Here is a 16,434-nt window from a genome sequence, read left to right as displayed (position 1 = left end):
TTAGAGCAAAAGCCACAGTAGTTAACTCTAAGTCGTGTGTCGGATAGTTACATTCACGCGTTTTTAGTTAACGGGGTGCATACGCGATCACTCTTTCGTCTTCCATCAAAACATAACCGAGGCCACTTAATAAGGCATCAATGTTGATAAAAAAAATCTTTTCCCGATTCACTGTAGGCCACTCAATGAGACACAATTGTATGCTGTGAATACATAACCCTGTACAAGTATGTGGACATTCGTAAGTATGATTACCGAATGTCAAATTGTTATCACCTGACATTTAAATAAGTGACGTACTATGTACTTTGATTTGCGTGAAATGCATGATTACATTATATATGGAGTATAGAATTTACCCTTACAGGGTAAATAAAGATATGAATAATTGGCGTAATAGAGGAATAGACAGACTGAAATTGAGATTCAAGGGAGTTGGGCGACATTATGGAATGCTATCTACTGGTTTGCTAGAGTGACACCATGACAGCGGTCTATCAACTTTATGGAGTGACACCGTGACGACGGTTATCATTAGTCCTTCGAGGTGACACCATGCAAATGGTATATAGGTCATTCGGGGCAATACCTCAGAAGAGGCTTACTGATTCTTTGGAATCAAAGGTCTGTGAGAAAACATGGCACCATATTGTATAAGACTATAGTTGGGCTATGGCAACAAATAAAGTCTACCAGGATAATGAACCAGGAATTCGACAGGGCACAAAAAGGGACACCATTTTATGATTCTCGAGACTAGTATCATACTAGGATGATCATAACACATCTGAAAACACGGGCAAACGGGATAATAAGAGAATCTACCAAACTACAAAGATAAAAAAAGATGGTAGAAATGTATAAGAATGCAGGTAAGCTTGTTTATAAGGGGATCCACCGAATTTCGATGAAGAGAAGAATTAGTATAAGCAGTCTTGTCACACCCCATATTTTATTTTAAATCTGTTAGTTCATGAACAAGTAACTAATTTAGCCCAGTGGTTAAGAGCCTAATTAATTTCCCTTAGGTCTTATGTTCAATTCCCCACACCCTCATGATTTTTTAAAAAATTTTAACTTATAAATCCTTGGTCAACACCCTTGTGTCGTCCCCTTACTGTTGCCATATTATAAAGATTTCTTTCCTCCTTTAGTGAGTCAACCTTCCTTATTTATCCCCCTTTTCACTCTGCATGTCCCATTTAATCCACTTTTCATGCCTTTGCCCCTCCAAGTTTCCATTTCCTTTCTTTTTTCTAGCTTGAACCGTCAACCCCACCATAGTAGCCATTATTCTCATTTTTTTTCATTTTGCTTTCTCCTCCTCTCTTCTTGGTTGTTCCTCCTCATTACTCCTCCATTCTCACTTTTTCTTTCATTTCTAACCTCGAAACCACCTCTTTTGCTTCATAGTTTTTTCATTTTTCACCACTAATTATTAACTACACCACTACCGGACCACCACTGCACCACCTCTGAACCACCACCATTACTGCCTTCATCGCATCGCCGCATACTACCTTCATCACATCGCCACATCACCACTATTGTTAGTCACCATTTTTCTTCATTTCCATTTTCTTAACTCTCTAGTCATAATCGAAATTCTACTCCTCTTTTCTTATTTTTTTTAAATTTTTACTAAATCCTATACCCATTGTTGTATTTTTAATGATGATTTTCCTATAGCCTCTACTCCTTCTTCAAATCAAGACCTCGATGAACTGTCGATCCTTCTAACCCAATCGTATTAAGTATGTGATGATTCGGCTATAAATCATCACTGTTTTCCCATTATTTTTATTAAGGGCTGAATATAGTAGTAGTATTAGATATCATTTTTCTTCGATATTAACATCTCGTGTATTATTCGTGTGATGAAAGACCGATTGCTAACAACTTGAACCACCCTTGACTTTTAGAAGTGAATCACAACTCTGATCTGGTTGTATAAGCGTAAGTGTGGGATTGGAAATCCAGATTAAACCTCATCTTATTAAAAAAGGGATAACTAAAATAACGCTTTATTGATGGATTATTGTTTTGCACTCAGATTTGTGATTGATCTAATTAGATTTGAGAGTGGGTGTTCAAAGGAGTGTAGTGTTGCATTTGGTCTACTAAATTCAAGTGCAGGTCTAACTTAATAAAAAAATTGTATGAATAATTGCTAAGTAATATATATATATATATATATATGATTTATACTTTTATAAGTACTCTAAATGTGACTATATGCGATTACACTATGTATTCAAAGGGGATGATAAATCCATTAAAAATGATAATTTCCAAGTAAATGATTCTGAACTATTTAATCCATGATTATATGAATGTGTTTGTGTGTTTTATTGATGAATGAGATATCATGTTTATGTTTTGACACTCATGTTATGTGATTTTATGGCATTATTTGATAAGTATGAAAAATAAATTGTGCCACTATTTCTGTTATAAAAATTTGATTCACATGTTAAGCATGCCCACTGAAAATATTTGTTTCTATATACAATATCACATACATGGGGTTGAGACGATATTGAAAAGAGGAAGATTCTAACAGTTTAATGATATGCACATTTTAGTGGTTTAACTATATTTTCTTGCAGTTTATTTGCAATTCTGGTGGCTTATCCATATATATTTGTATCTAGCAACTTGTCTATATTTTCTAGTGGCTTGTCTACATTATTAGTGTGTTATTAGATGAACAAGTTTTGAGAACTCTTTTATGGTGTGTAGCAGAGTTGGGTAAGAATGTTTTTCTGAAAACTTGGTACTAATCTCTAAAAAGTTGTGCATTGACATCATCATGCATACTGCTGTCTATGAAATTGTGTTGTTATATAAATTTTGCAATTTTTAAGAAATGTATGTTGCTACTTAAGTTAGTACTCACACTAGGCTTAAATAGCTCACTTTATAATTTTCTAACATTTTAGATAATCCTTCGGGTTAGGGCATGCTGTCAATAAAATTTCACCTAATTGGTTAGTATAATATACATTAATATATAGTAAGTTAGAGTTAACTAAAGATGTCAGGTCTTGCTATTAGACTCATCCGTCCAATCAGTTAATGTGCATTTGGACGCCTCGTATGTTTTGTTTCTGTTGGTATTAGTCCAGTATCTGTCATGCCATTCTGCCTTTGTTCGTTTATCTTACTCTCTGAATTTACCATTTTGACTTACAATGATCACTGTCAATTCTTTCCATAGATCGTAATGATTAGTCCCTTTTAAAATCAAATAGTAACATGACCACCCTGACGTTTTTTATAGTTTTTGTTCCACAATAGATTTGGGGAGTGTTATTGCATAACATTTTGAAATAATGCCTTTAACAAGAATAACATTATGGAAGGTACCTTGCATGTCTCTATTATAACGTCAGTATGTACCACATGACTTGAGTTCTGATTCCAAAAGTTTTCGGGTTTTTTTGCACATTGGGTTATAAGTCTATTGGATGATTTTTGTAGTAATTCAGTGATTCGTGGTTCCTTCGGCCTTGGTCCGTACGCTTGCCAATAGTCTTGTTTGTTTAATGCTAGCCTTGTAAGCATAAATCCTGTCAATGTGTATTTTTCTGATTTTTGTCAACATCCAGAAAATCCCTGAATCATTGAACTTTCAGTGTGTCTAATTAAAGACCAATATCTTGTAAAAGATATTCAAATTAAACATATCCCCCATAATTGTATGTTTTTTTTTGTTCTCTTTCACAAGGTCTCGAGACTTCGGGTATTTTTCCACTAGGTTAACAACTAATATTATTGTCTTTGGTCAATGAGAAAGATTCGCAATGTCTGGTCCTTGTGCGTTGTTCCTATCAATAAAACCTATTGTCGTTGAGACAGTGAAGCCAACTCTCGATTGATCTTTTTGTTCAGCCACCCTTTCCTCAACTGGTTCTATAATTTCTCGTGAAGTTATTTCTCCTAATTCATCTAGATACTCTTCCATACTCAAGATTAACTGGCTGTTCGAGTGTTCCACTTCCTTAAGTATGTTCAGTTGTGTTTTTCTCTTCGTTCAATTTTTAGCTTTGCTTGTATTGATGACCTATTGAATTTGTATTGATAGTAATATCATCTTCTTACAAAGGACCCAGTTGTCGTTTCCTATTTCCCATCAAGAGTTTCTGATTTAGTTCGTGTATTAGCAATTTTAATAGTGGTAGGTAACATTTCTACCTTACTTAGTGGGGGAATCTGGTATATATTTACACTAATTATTCGACCTTGATGTATGTTACGAAGAAGAAACAAAAAAAGGCCAATTAATGAGGTGGGTACTACTATTTCAAGAGTTTGACCTTTGAATCTTAAACAGGATAGGGACGAAAAACCAAGTTGCAGATCATCTCTCGATGCTAGAAATAGATATAGAGAAAGAAAGGGACATGACAGTAAATAAGAAATTCATCAATGAGTACTTGTTCTGAATTGAGCAAGGCCAAGTAATGCACGTAACACATGGGATGCCATGGAATGCTGGTATTGTAAACTATGTAGCACAAGGGGTTTTTCTTACAAATGTATCATGCCAACAAAAGAATAAATCATACATGACTTAGGAAATTACGTCTTGAAAGAATAATACACATTCCGACAATGCCTTGATAAGTTATCGTTTATAGTTAAATATCACACCAAAAATATAAGAGTTAAGAACGACGATGTCCGCAAGCGCACAGGTCAAATTGTAATATAGTTTAGTACAATGAAATACTTTAAAAGTATTCTGAGGATCATACCCAAGGGAGGATGGAGTAAATAATGAAAACCATTTTACAAAAATAAATCTAAGTAGTAGTTGATTCCTATATTACGATAAACCATAAAATAAGTTGATGGAATAAAAATAAATAAATAATGAAAATAAAGAAAGAAAGAAAAATAAACAAATGAAATAAAAAAACTAATTAGGAAGATTAACTTGCTTTAGAGTTTGTAACTAAATTTATATTAGGGTTTTAGGATAGATTAGCTATCGATTAACCAATTATTACCTCTCAACCTCTAATTAACTAATCAATTGGTTGATAGTCACTTATCTCCCGAACTCACTTTCTCAACCAGGATAAATTACAATTTACTCTGTTTGACTTATCTCTCAACCTCGTCATGCCTATGATAACTTCTTAGGGTCGTCAAGCCTATTAGTTTAAGCACACGTAATTCGTACCAACTAATCCCTATCAAGAAACCTTAAATCCTCCGTTAATCACATCCCCATACATACATTAATTCATAATCTCTATCTTGATTGAATAAATAATGTGAAGAACATAATTGATTTGGAAGAGAAAAGAGATTTGCATAATCTTGGATTAGATCTCGAATGGGGAACAGAGTAGTAAATCTTTCAATTGGAATAAAGAAATAAAACAAATACAAAAGAACATAAACTAAAATATTTGAATTGAATAAGTAAACTCTTGAGTCAAAACTTATGTCAAGAGGAAAAAAAATAGTATTAAAAAATCGAAAAGAAAATAAACTAAATCTACTTCTAAACTACTAGGGTTTATAAAGGTGTATAGGACAACTTAGTTAAATTCAACCCCTAATGTCTTATTTATAGAAGTGTTGGCAGCCCAAATTAGGTTTTTGGCACGTCTCAGGTATTCATATAAGTTTGATTGAGCAAACAAAAATAACCATGATAAACTTGGGAAGCACATCGACGTGTGTTGTGCCACATCCGTTGCGTGGTGCGACACGACACCAAAATTCTGCCTTGTATTGTTTCTTTGTGCCTTGACATCCCTGGAAGCTTATTCATCGATCTGCTTCCACATCAATTGAGCCTTTATATTTTCATTCTATACACTCAATTGAACATATTTGCACAACCTAAGGCCCGTATCTGCCTATTGGGTCACAACACCTGCAAAATGTGTTAAAAAAACACATATTTTATTAATATTCTATCCTAAGACCTAAATACTGAAAGAAAAATATAAAATACTAAATTGCTTAGAAAATAAGGTCCTTAAGTGCGGAATTGACCCAAATTGACTACTACAATTGGTAGCAGGTCAGTTACTAACATGGGTACTTAACAAATATTATATTATATATCATTCTTTAATATATACATTATTTGCATTCATTGATATATTCTTTATTTTCTTCGATAGGGTACGAGTTCATCCAACATCGATTCTATGAAATGTTGGAGAATTTGCGAGCAATAAACAAAAAAAAAAATGATGAATACCTTGATGAGATACCTAATGAACAATGGACTTAATCATATGATGGAGGTCTATGATACAAACATATGACAATGTACCTAGCAGAATTCATAAATTCTGTATTGAAAGGGACGCATCATTTTTCGATAATGTCAGTGGTCAAAGAAATATATTTTTTCTTATTAGCGTTGTCTCCAAAACGGGCGAAAAAATATGTTTGATAGATAAAGGGCATACACAATTGGTGTGAGGAAGTGAGGAAAGATATGATAGAAAATGCAACAAGAGCGAACTCTATGTCTGCAGTGGGTCACTTGCGTCTAAATGAAATATTTCAGGTTACAGAGTTTCATAGACCCGACGAGGGTATCATCGGGGGATTGTATTGTGTATACCTAAAACAAAGGACCTGTGTTTGTACGAGATTTCAAGCACTTCGTTTTCCATGTGCTCATGTAATTGCTTCATGTGCCTTAACACATTTAAATTGCATGAAGTATGTTGATGAAATGTACAAACTAAAATGGATATATAAAGTATAGAAGTTTGAATTCCCATCGATCTTAAATGAAGGTAGATGGTCGTTTGTTTCGAACACTCTATTTGATTTTCTATAGAATATTGAGTTGCGTTGCAAGCCAAAAGGTCGATCAAAATCTATTTGGATACGCAACAATATGAAAATTTGAGAGAAGATAGACCAATGGTGGCAACATTAAAGTGAGGATCAGATTAAAAAATTAATTAATTAAGCTATATTTTTACTTTTTTTAATAAACATAAAATAAAAATTATGATAAAATATAAATAAGTAGATTAATGATGTAAAAATAGAATACAAATATTAATAAAAGCAATAAATATATAAATTGTAACGATTCAAAAGTTAGTGGTGTCGAATTTATGGTTTGAATCCCATTTTCATAATCGACTCATAAATATTTTTATTAAATATTTATAGAGTTATATTAAAAGTGAATTGAATTTTGGTTAGGTAATTTTGTCGAATTAATAATTAATTAAGATATAAAGACTAAATCATAAAAGTGTCAAAATTTAATTGTTAAGGAATTATAGTTAGAATTTAGTATAAGGGGCTTAAATGGGAATTATACCTAGTGAATGTGCTTATATGATCTGTTAAGTTAGTGGTATGTATGTTTATTTTATAAAACATTAGTTAATAATATAATAAATGAATTAAAATTTTAATTAAGTAAAAAGATGATAACTTGGTGGAATGAAAGAGAAAACTCATTTCTCTTTTCATTTCTACAATTTCAAAACAAGAAGAAAAGGAAGAAGAAGAAACACACAGTTTAGGGCTTTTAATTTCAAGCTTCAATTTGGTTTAGTCAATTTAGTCTTTTTTCTTGTAATTTTTGTGTTTTTGAAATCTCGGTAGCTTAAGCTAGCGGACCCATGTCCTATTTTTCGGTATAGTTAAAGATTGAAGATGTTGCCATTGATGGATAGTTGAAGTTTTGAGGTTAAATTGATAGGTTTTAAGTTTAGAATTGAAAAAGGACTAAAATGTAAAGTTAGTTGATGATTTTTTTGCTATAGGGACTAAATTGTAACAATTTCAAAATTTTGGAATAAAAATGAGAAATAGGAAGTTAAATTAGGTCTAAAGTGATATTGGTATAAAAATTTGAGGTTAATTGTGAAAGTTATGTTAGTCCCGGTTTTAGGGACTAAATTGAATAAAGATGAAAAAGTTACATAAATTAGAAATTGAATGTGGATTTGGTTGTGTATTAATGACATGTATTATTTGTTTTAATCCGTAGCTAACCTCGATTCGGATCCCTGAAAAGAGAAAGGAAAATATAAGGTTGTCGATGAATAGCTCGGAGTTCACAGTTTGTATTTCTATAATCTGAATTATTTCAATTGTTGCAAATAAACATTGCATCATATGATAAGATTATAAGGTGAGTTAGTTCTTTAAAAATATGTGTGAAATACTAATTGAATTAAATGGATGTGGTTGAATGATTAGTTGTGGAAATAGACTTATTTGATGGTTATGAAAATAACGTGTATTGAATTATATGCTGAATTGAATTGATATGAGGAATGAACAATGTTGACAGATGCATGATAATGGATTATGAATTGATGGAAACATGATTTGATATTAAAGATTTAGTATGTTGAATTGAATTGAGAAACATTTTTCCTTATTAACTGTTTGGGCAAGGTATAACTGGTATGCCATAAGATAGGAAGAGTTTAGTGTTATTCGACTATGGATCGGGGAGTGTTGGGCACCCCATTTGTTTGTTGTACCGACCAGTGCTAGGCACATTTATTTGTTGGTATTTACTGGCTAGTGCAGGGCGCAACTTATTACTACATTTGTTGGTTGAATCTGCATATCCATCTGAGTCCGGGTCATGTTAATAGGGAATTATAGATGAAAACTGAAACCATGATGGTGGAACATTTAAATTAAGGATGAATATGAACTTTAAACGTATTCATGGTAAACTATGAGATGGAATGTGCTAGAATATGATTTGAATTACCAAATGGTATATGTAATGAATTTATCATGTTCTAGTATTGATAATAATGTGATGGTTTTGAGAAATGAATAAGTGAAATGGTGTATAGTAGTTGTTATGTTGCATTTCATTAATTATGTTAATTTATGCATTATTTTGTGTTAGAATAGATATTAATATTCGAATTATTGAAATACCACTGAGTATACTCAACGTATGATTTTATTTTCCATGCACAGGTTTGGTACGTTTTGATTCATCAACTTTAGCATCTAGTGGTAATCTCGAACTCAAGTGCTGGTGATGTATTCATTTTGGTCTTGCCATGTACCTAGGATGTCTAATGATTATAATGAACATTGAGTATTTTGGATGGCATTTTGGAAGTTATTTATATAAGTGTATATGTACATGATGGAAATAGTCATGTTGTTATTATCTTGTTAGGAAGCTTGGATCATATGTTTAACGTTTAATAGTGGAGAAAATTATATGTTATGTGATATGCTTTGATTAATGTTTTGTTATGCGATGGTCACTAAACTAACTATAAATACGACTAAGGCAAGTGCAACTATTGAACAATAGTATAGTTATGGTGAATAGGGAATATCGTATCCACGAGGACTAAAAGCACTAGCAATTACCATTTTTCTATTATTTAGCCGACAAATTGGATTGATTGTTTTTAATCTAAATTTACTAATCTAAATTATTGAATAATGCAACAGAGAATGAAATAGGAAAATAAACAAAGATAACCAATGAGACAGACAATACCTAGGAAAGAATCCACCTAGACTTCACCTATTATTATGAATCTGAATTAAACGATTTATCACTTGTGTCTTGATCCGTAGAAATCCCTAAATTATGTTAATATCTCTTTCAAGAGTAAGAACAACTGACTCTAGGTTGATTAATTGAAATCTCTTTCTAATTAAAACCCCTATTGTCACATTGACTCGATCTATGGGTTCCCCTATTAGATTTGACTCTAATCCGGTAGATTTATGTCGTCCTATTTCTAGGATTGCATGCAACTCCACTCAATTATGCTAGATCTACTCTTAAAGGGACTTTTGCTCCATTGAAATAAGCACATTAAACATGAATTAGTATCCCAAAAATATTAAAACACAAAATAAGCATATATAATTGAGAACAAGAATTAAGTATTTATCGCGTAAAAACAAAAATTAAATAATAAGATTCATCATAGGTTTCATGAAATAGACAATTTAAAGATAGATTTTTATCATGAAATAGACAATTTAAAGATAGATTTTATCATTTCTGAGCTCAAGTATCAATATTTTGGCATCTGCTATAAATACTTGGCCATATGAACAGTTTTAAAACAAACAAACTGCCAAAATGGAATCGATATTTATATGAGTACCCATACTTTTTCATAAAATATCGATATTCAAAAGTAAATATCGATACTATTGTTTTGCATAGTAAACAGAATCTTGAGTTGGTATCGATATTTAATAAGTACCAATACAACATCAATACCCAACATAAAATATAAATACCAACTTAAAAACTTTAGAATTTTCAAAATTTTACAACTCAATCCTATTTCATGCCTGAATTTCACAATTAAATCCTTGTAGACTTTAAATTATTACATTGCATAGTATGCAAATAGAGTTAGTGTAAATTATATATATGTTTGTATTTTCTTGTACCATTTTATTACGCAGGTTCAGCGATCGGACTAGATAAGGGGTATTACATTTATTAAAAAAAAAATAAAAGTTAACAAACTAAATGATGATGTGCATGAAAAAAATTTAAAATAAAAAAATCATCTCTGTCATTTGGTTGAATGTGTTCCACATCCCGGTAGGCAAAGGCGAATCTAGGGGGGCTGGAAAGGGCCCCGATCCCCCTAAAATTATAAAAATAAATATTTATTATTTAGCCCCTTAATATTTGAAAACTTTAGCCCCCCTTTCCAACTTTGAACGTAAAAAAATCTTTCTTTTTATTTTTTATTTTTTCCATATAATATATTTTAACTTTTAACTTTAAATATTTATATAATATATTACAACTTTTTTTAGATGATAGTTGTTCAGTTTTTAATATAACATTAAATGTGAATTTAGTTTAAAATTCAATTTGTTAACTAGAAAAAGAAGTCTCTTTTACTATTGCTATTAACAACTACTATCATCAACGTTTTTCCTTTAAACACGGCATCGAGTTCCTCTTCTAAGGTTTTTTTCATCTTTTTACAATTTTACAATTCTTTTTATTGAATTTTAAAGTTTATAGTTTAATTTTATTTTATAGTTATTAATTTTTTTATCTTTTAAGATATTGTAGTTATGAAGTCAAAAACAATTGATTCATTTTTTAAAAAGAAAAGTACAAAGACAGCACAATCACTTTCAAAAGCGTCACAAATTGAGGTACCACCTTCATCGTTTGCTCCGTTAAACTCTGATGCTTGTCCTTCTAAAATTCTTAGAGTTGAAGATGAGGCACTTGATTTGTCTAACTTAGAATGTGAACCTGGTTACGTAAGCAAATATATGAGTATCCGGTTATTATGTTTAATGAAATTCGAAGAGCTTATATTAAGGCTGGACCATATCAGCCCATTCTTTTAGAATATCTTGCTTCCAATTCAAAATAGCATTCTCGTTATTTTCTACCATCATGGTTTAAACAATTTTCCTAGTTAGAATATTCACCTTCGAAAGATCTAAAATTTTGTTTGCCTTGTTTTCTTTTTAATAGCAATCTAAGTAGTCATTTTGAATCAACCGCATTTACTTATAGTGGCTTTAGTAATTGGGAAAAGGTATATGATGGATGAAATTGTGCTTTTTTGATAAATATGGGAAAAGATCTGAATTCACTGCATAATAATGCACAACGAGCTTATGTAGATTTAATAAATCAAGCTCAACATATTGAAGTATCACTTGATAGAAAAACAACACAACAAATTGCAACTAATCATTTACATCTGAAAGCTAGTATAGATGTTGTTCAATGGTTGTCAATTTAAGGGTGTGCTTTTAGAGGTTATGATGAAAGCTCAGGATCAAAAAATCATGGGAACTTTCTTGAATTGTTATCACTATTAGCATCGTATGATGAAAAAGTTGAAGATGTTTTGAGAAGTGCTCCACGAAATGCTAGTTATACTTCTTCAACAATACAAAGAGATATTGCAAATTTATGCTAGTAGAGTTCGTAATGTAATTCATGAAGAAATTGGTGAGAGAAAGTTCGGCATTATTGTGGATGAAGTGAGAGACAAGTCAAAAAAGAACATATGGCAATTATTTTGAGATTTGTTGATAAACAAGGATAGGTAAAAGAACGGTTTTTTGATATAGTCCATGTTAAAGATACTGTATCATTGACTTTGAAAATGTGATTTTTAATGTTCTCTTGCAACATAGTTTTGACATACAAAATATCCGAGGTCAAAGCTATGATGGAGCAAGCAATATGTGTGGGGAATTTAACGGCTTGCAAGCTTTGATTTTGAATGATTGTCGATATGCTTATTATGTTCACTATTTTGCTCATTGTCTTCAGTCAGCATTGGTTGTAGCAGTTAGAGAAGTGGTTGAAGTGTATCAATTCTTTAAAGACTTGTCTGATATTGTTAATATTGCTTCGGCTTCTTCCAAATGGCACAATGAATTACAAAAAGCCCAAGTAGTTGAAATAACTCATTTGGTATCCATCAATGAGTTAGCAACTGGAACAGGAATGAATCAGATTGGCACTTTACAACATCCTGGTGAGACTCGATAGAGTTCCCATTTAAACTTAGTTACTAGTTTACTAAAGATGTACAATGCTACTAGTATGGTTCTTGAAAATCTAAAAAATACCACTTTTAAATATTCTCAGCAAGGAGATGCTTATAACGCATATAATAGATTTGATATTTTGAGTTTACTTTTATTTTGCATATGATGAAGGAAATTTTAGGGGTTGCTGATAACCTTTGTCAAGCTTTGCAACGCCGTTCTCAAGATATATTAAATGCCATGAGTTTAGTTCTGAAAATGAAAGATTTAATTCAAAAGTTGAGAGATGATGGATGGAATGAATTATTGAAAAATGTGATATCTTTTTGTGAAACTTGGGAGTTTGATTTTCCAGATATGAATGCTCAATACATTGTGGGTCGTAGTCTCAATAAAAAGGAAGATGTTACAGTGGAGCATCATTAACGAGTGGATATATATTTTTGCTACAATAGATACTCAGTTGCAAGAATTGAAGAGCAGGTTTAACGAACATGTTGTCGAGCTTCTCACTCTTACTATAGCTTTAGATCCCAAAGAATTTTTTCAAGTTATTTGATATTGATAAATTTGCATTCTTGTAAACAAGTTCTATCCAGAAGATTTTTCTCAACAAGAGAAAAAACGTCTCCTATCTGAGCTGAAGCATTATGAACTTGGTGAATGTAAGCACCCTGATTTGAGAAAAATATAATCACCTTCTGAACTTTGTAGAAGCTTAGTTGAGAGTGGAAAGTCAGTCATGTACCCACTCGTTGACAGATTGATTTGTCTTGTATTGACTCTTCTAATTTCAACAGCATTTCTTAGAACGTGCTTTTTCTGCTATGAAGATTGTGAAGACTTGACTTCGTAGTAAGATAGAAGATATTTTTTAAGAAGTTCTTTGGTTGTGTACATTGAGAAAGAAATTGCAGAAAATTTTAATATAAAAAAATAATTGATGATTTTAGTGAGGTCAAGGATCGAATAGTGCAATTAAAATAAATTTTAAATTTTCTTTCTAGTTTATTTTTATTTATTAAATTATTTTTCTTTAATTAATTTTTATTTTTAAATTTATTATTTTTATTATCTCGGTCCCCCTTTGAAATTTCCTGGCTTTGCCCCCAGTGGATGTCGATTACGATAAGGATTTTGTCATGGTTTGGGTTTCGGCTCATCTTTGTCATCTCCATCCCCACCTCTGTCTCCATCTTCATCTCCAACGATATCTTCATCCTCATATTGTTTTTCCGTGCTAACCAACATTTGCATCCTAGGTTACCATCATATATCTTCGATTGTTGATAAACTATAATTTATACATATTTTTATCCCATGCTTAGCACATTTTTGGATGATTTGTCCTTAGATTTGGTGAATCTTATTCTCCTAATTCTTTAATTTCATGTTTTAGACTTAGGCAAGCATAGGAGGGCAAAAAGAGCGAGAAACGAGCCAAAAACGGGCAAAACGGGCCAACATGGGAAATCAACATGGCCTAAAGTTCCTTTCACGAGTAGATCACATGCCTGTGTAGGTTTAACAGGCTCTAACACGGCTTGAACCTCCTCACACTGGTAGAATACACACCCATGTTAATTTGACAGAATCGACACACGACTTACACGGGTAGACCATATGCCCGTGCCTATTTAATAGGATTGAGCACGGTCTTGAAGAAATCACACATGGGCGTGTCCCCGTCGAGCCCAAGTTTAGTCCTATTCAGAAAAGACCACTTTTGAGGGCTTTTAGGCATTCTAAAGCCTATTTAAACACTTGAGGAGGCAATTAGAACGGACACGGAGTAGGAGGCAGAGAATTACTCGTTGGAAGCCGATTGATCCATCTTAGGAGCCGGATTCACCTTCAAGGCTGAAGATCTCCCTTCAATTCCCTTCAAGAGTTTTTGGGTTTTCTTTATGTTTTGTTATCTTTATTCTTTTGAGATGTTTTCTTTCATAAATATGAACTAAACCCCTCAAATACCTAAGGGGAATGAAACCTAAGACGGATCTTGTTATTATTATCTAAATTGTATGATAAATATTTGACTTGTTCTTAATTATGAATTATTAATTCTTATTTTAATATTCCAGGATATCGATTCAAGTACTAATGTGCTTATTCAGAGGAGCAAAAGTCCCTGCTTAAGAGTAGATCTAACATAATTAAGCGGGGTTGATTGCACGCCTAGAGATAGGGTGACAATATTTTGCCGGATTAGGGTGAAACCTAATAAAGGAATCCATAGATTGAGTTAATACAACACTAGGGAGTAAATTAGAAAGAGGTTTCAATTAATCAACCTAGGGTTAGACGTTATTAGTCTCGAGAGAGATAATAATATAACTAAGGGATTTCTATGGATCAAGTCAAATGAATAAATCGTCTGATTCAGAGTCAAATAACAAATGAAGTCTAGGTGGATTTTTCCTTGGGTATTGTCTTAATCAATCGAGTTTTCCCAAAAGCTTTTCCCCAATTTTCTCTCTGTGCACCCTTAGTTTAGTTAATTAGTTTAGATAAACAAATCCCTTAATTTTTAGGCTAGATAATAAAAATAAAGTAATTACTAGTACTCTTGGTTCCTTTGGGTTCGACAATCCGGTCTTGCCATAAGCTATACTAGTATTCAATAAGGTGCGCTTGCCTTTGTCGAGGTAATAGTTAGTTTCGAGAACGGTTAATTATAAATAAATTTTTAAAACTTATTGCGACGACTAAGATATTAGGAACACTCGATTTTTATTACTTTAGCCATTTTACTTTATTTGCAATTTAAATTTTTATTTCCTTTTCTAATTGTCTCTTTTATTCGCTTCAGGCAGGTTTTTTTATAGTGTATGACTAGAAGAAACCCGTCGGGACCATTACCTTTTTATAGTGAGATCGATCGTACAGCTCGTAGAAATTGAAAAGAAATAAGGCAAAGCTTAAGATACACAGAGGAAGAGCAAGAGGACGATATTCAAACCACAACCGAGGAGATGGTTGCAAATCGGGAAAATCAAGAAAATCCGCTACCTCCTGCGATTGCTACTGATCCAGTAAATCAGAATCCTACTCCACGCACTATGTATGATAATGCTAAACCAAATTTAACAGGAACTGAGTCGAGTATAGTTAGGCCTGCTATTGCTGCAAATAATTTTGAACTGAAACCTAATACGATTCTAATGATACAGTAATTTGTTCAGTTTGATGGTTTGCAGGATGAGGATCCAAATAATCACTTGGCGAATTTTCTGGAGTTTTGCGACACATTTAAAATCAATGGCGTTTCTGATGACGTCATACGCCTTCGGTTGTTTCCCTTTTCACTGAGGAACAAAGCTAAACAGTGCGTTACCACGAGGGTCAATAACTACTTGGGAACAAATGACTGAAAAGTTTTTACTTAAATATTTTTCACCGACTAAAATAGCTAAGTTGAGGAATGACATCTCTTCTTTTGTGCAGATGGATCTAGAAACGTTCTATGATGCATGGGAGAGATACAAGGATCTTTTAAGAAGGTGCCCTCACCATGGGTTACCACTTTGGCTACAGGTTCAGACGTTCTACAATGGTGTGAACCCCTCAACGAGGCAACACATCGACACAGCCACTGGTGGAACTTTGAACAACAAACACCTAAAGTGGCTTATGAATTTATTGAAGAAATGTCACTGAATAACTATCAGTGGCAAGTTCTGAGGACAAAGCCGATGAAAGCGGTCGATGTTTTCAACCTCGATGGATTACTATGCTATCTAACTAGGTAGAACTCTTAAATAAAAAAGATTGACGGTTTGTGTGGTTCTACTCAGGTGCATCCAATTATGAGGTGCAATTCAAATGGAGGAGGAACACACATGAAATATCAATCCTTCAACCCCAACACCGAGGAGGAACAAGTCCAATACATGGGTAACAATAATTCTAGATCTCAAAATA

General features: G+C 32.6%; 1 non-coding gene across 1 annotated transcript; it reads right to left on the bottom strand.

Annotated features, from left to right (window-relative positions):
• Positions 1–15,924: 15,924 nt before the first annotated feature.
• LOC128292376 (small nucleolar RNA R71) lies at positions 15,925–16,031 on the bottom strand. Its single transcript, XR_008282361.1, has one exon. It is a non-coding gene; the product is annotated as a small nucleolar RNA R71 (small nucleolar RNA).
• Positions 16,032–16,434: the final 403 nt, after the last annotated feature.

The sequence above is a fragment of the Gossypium arboreum genome, chromosome 4, assembly GCF_025698485.1.
Source record: "Gossypium arboreum isolate Shixiya-1 chromosome 4, ASM2569848v2, whole genome shotgun sequence".
Taxonomy (NCBI): domain Eukaryota; kingdom Viridiplantae; phylum Streptophyta; class Magnoliopsida; order Malvales; family Malvaceae; genus Gossypium; species Gossypium arboreum.
Note: the sequence above shows the minus strand (reverse complement) of the source record. Positions and strands in the feature narration are given on the sequence as shown.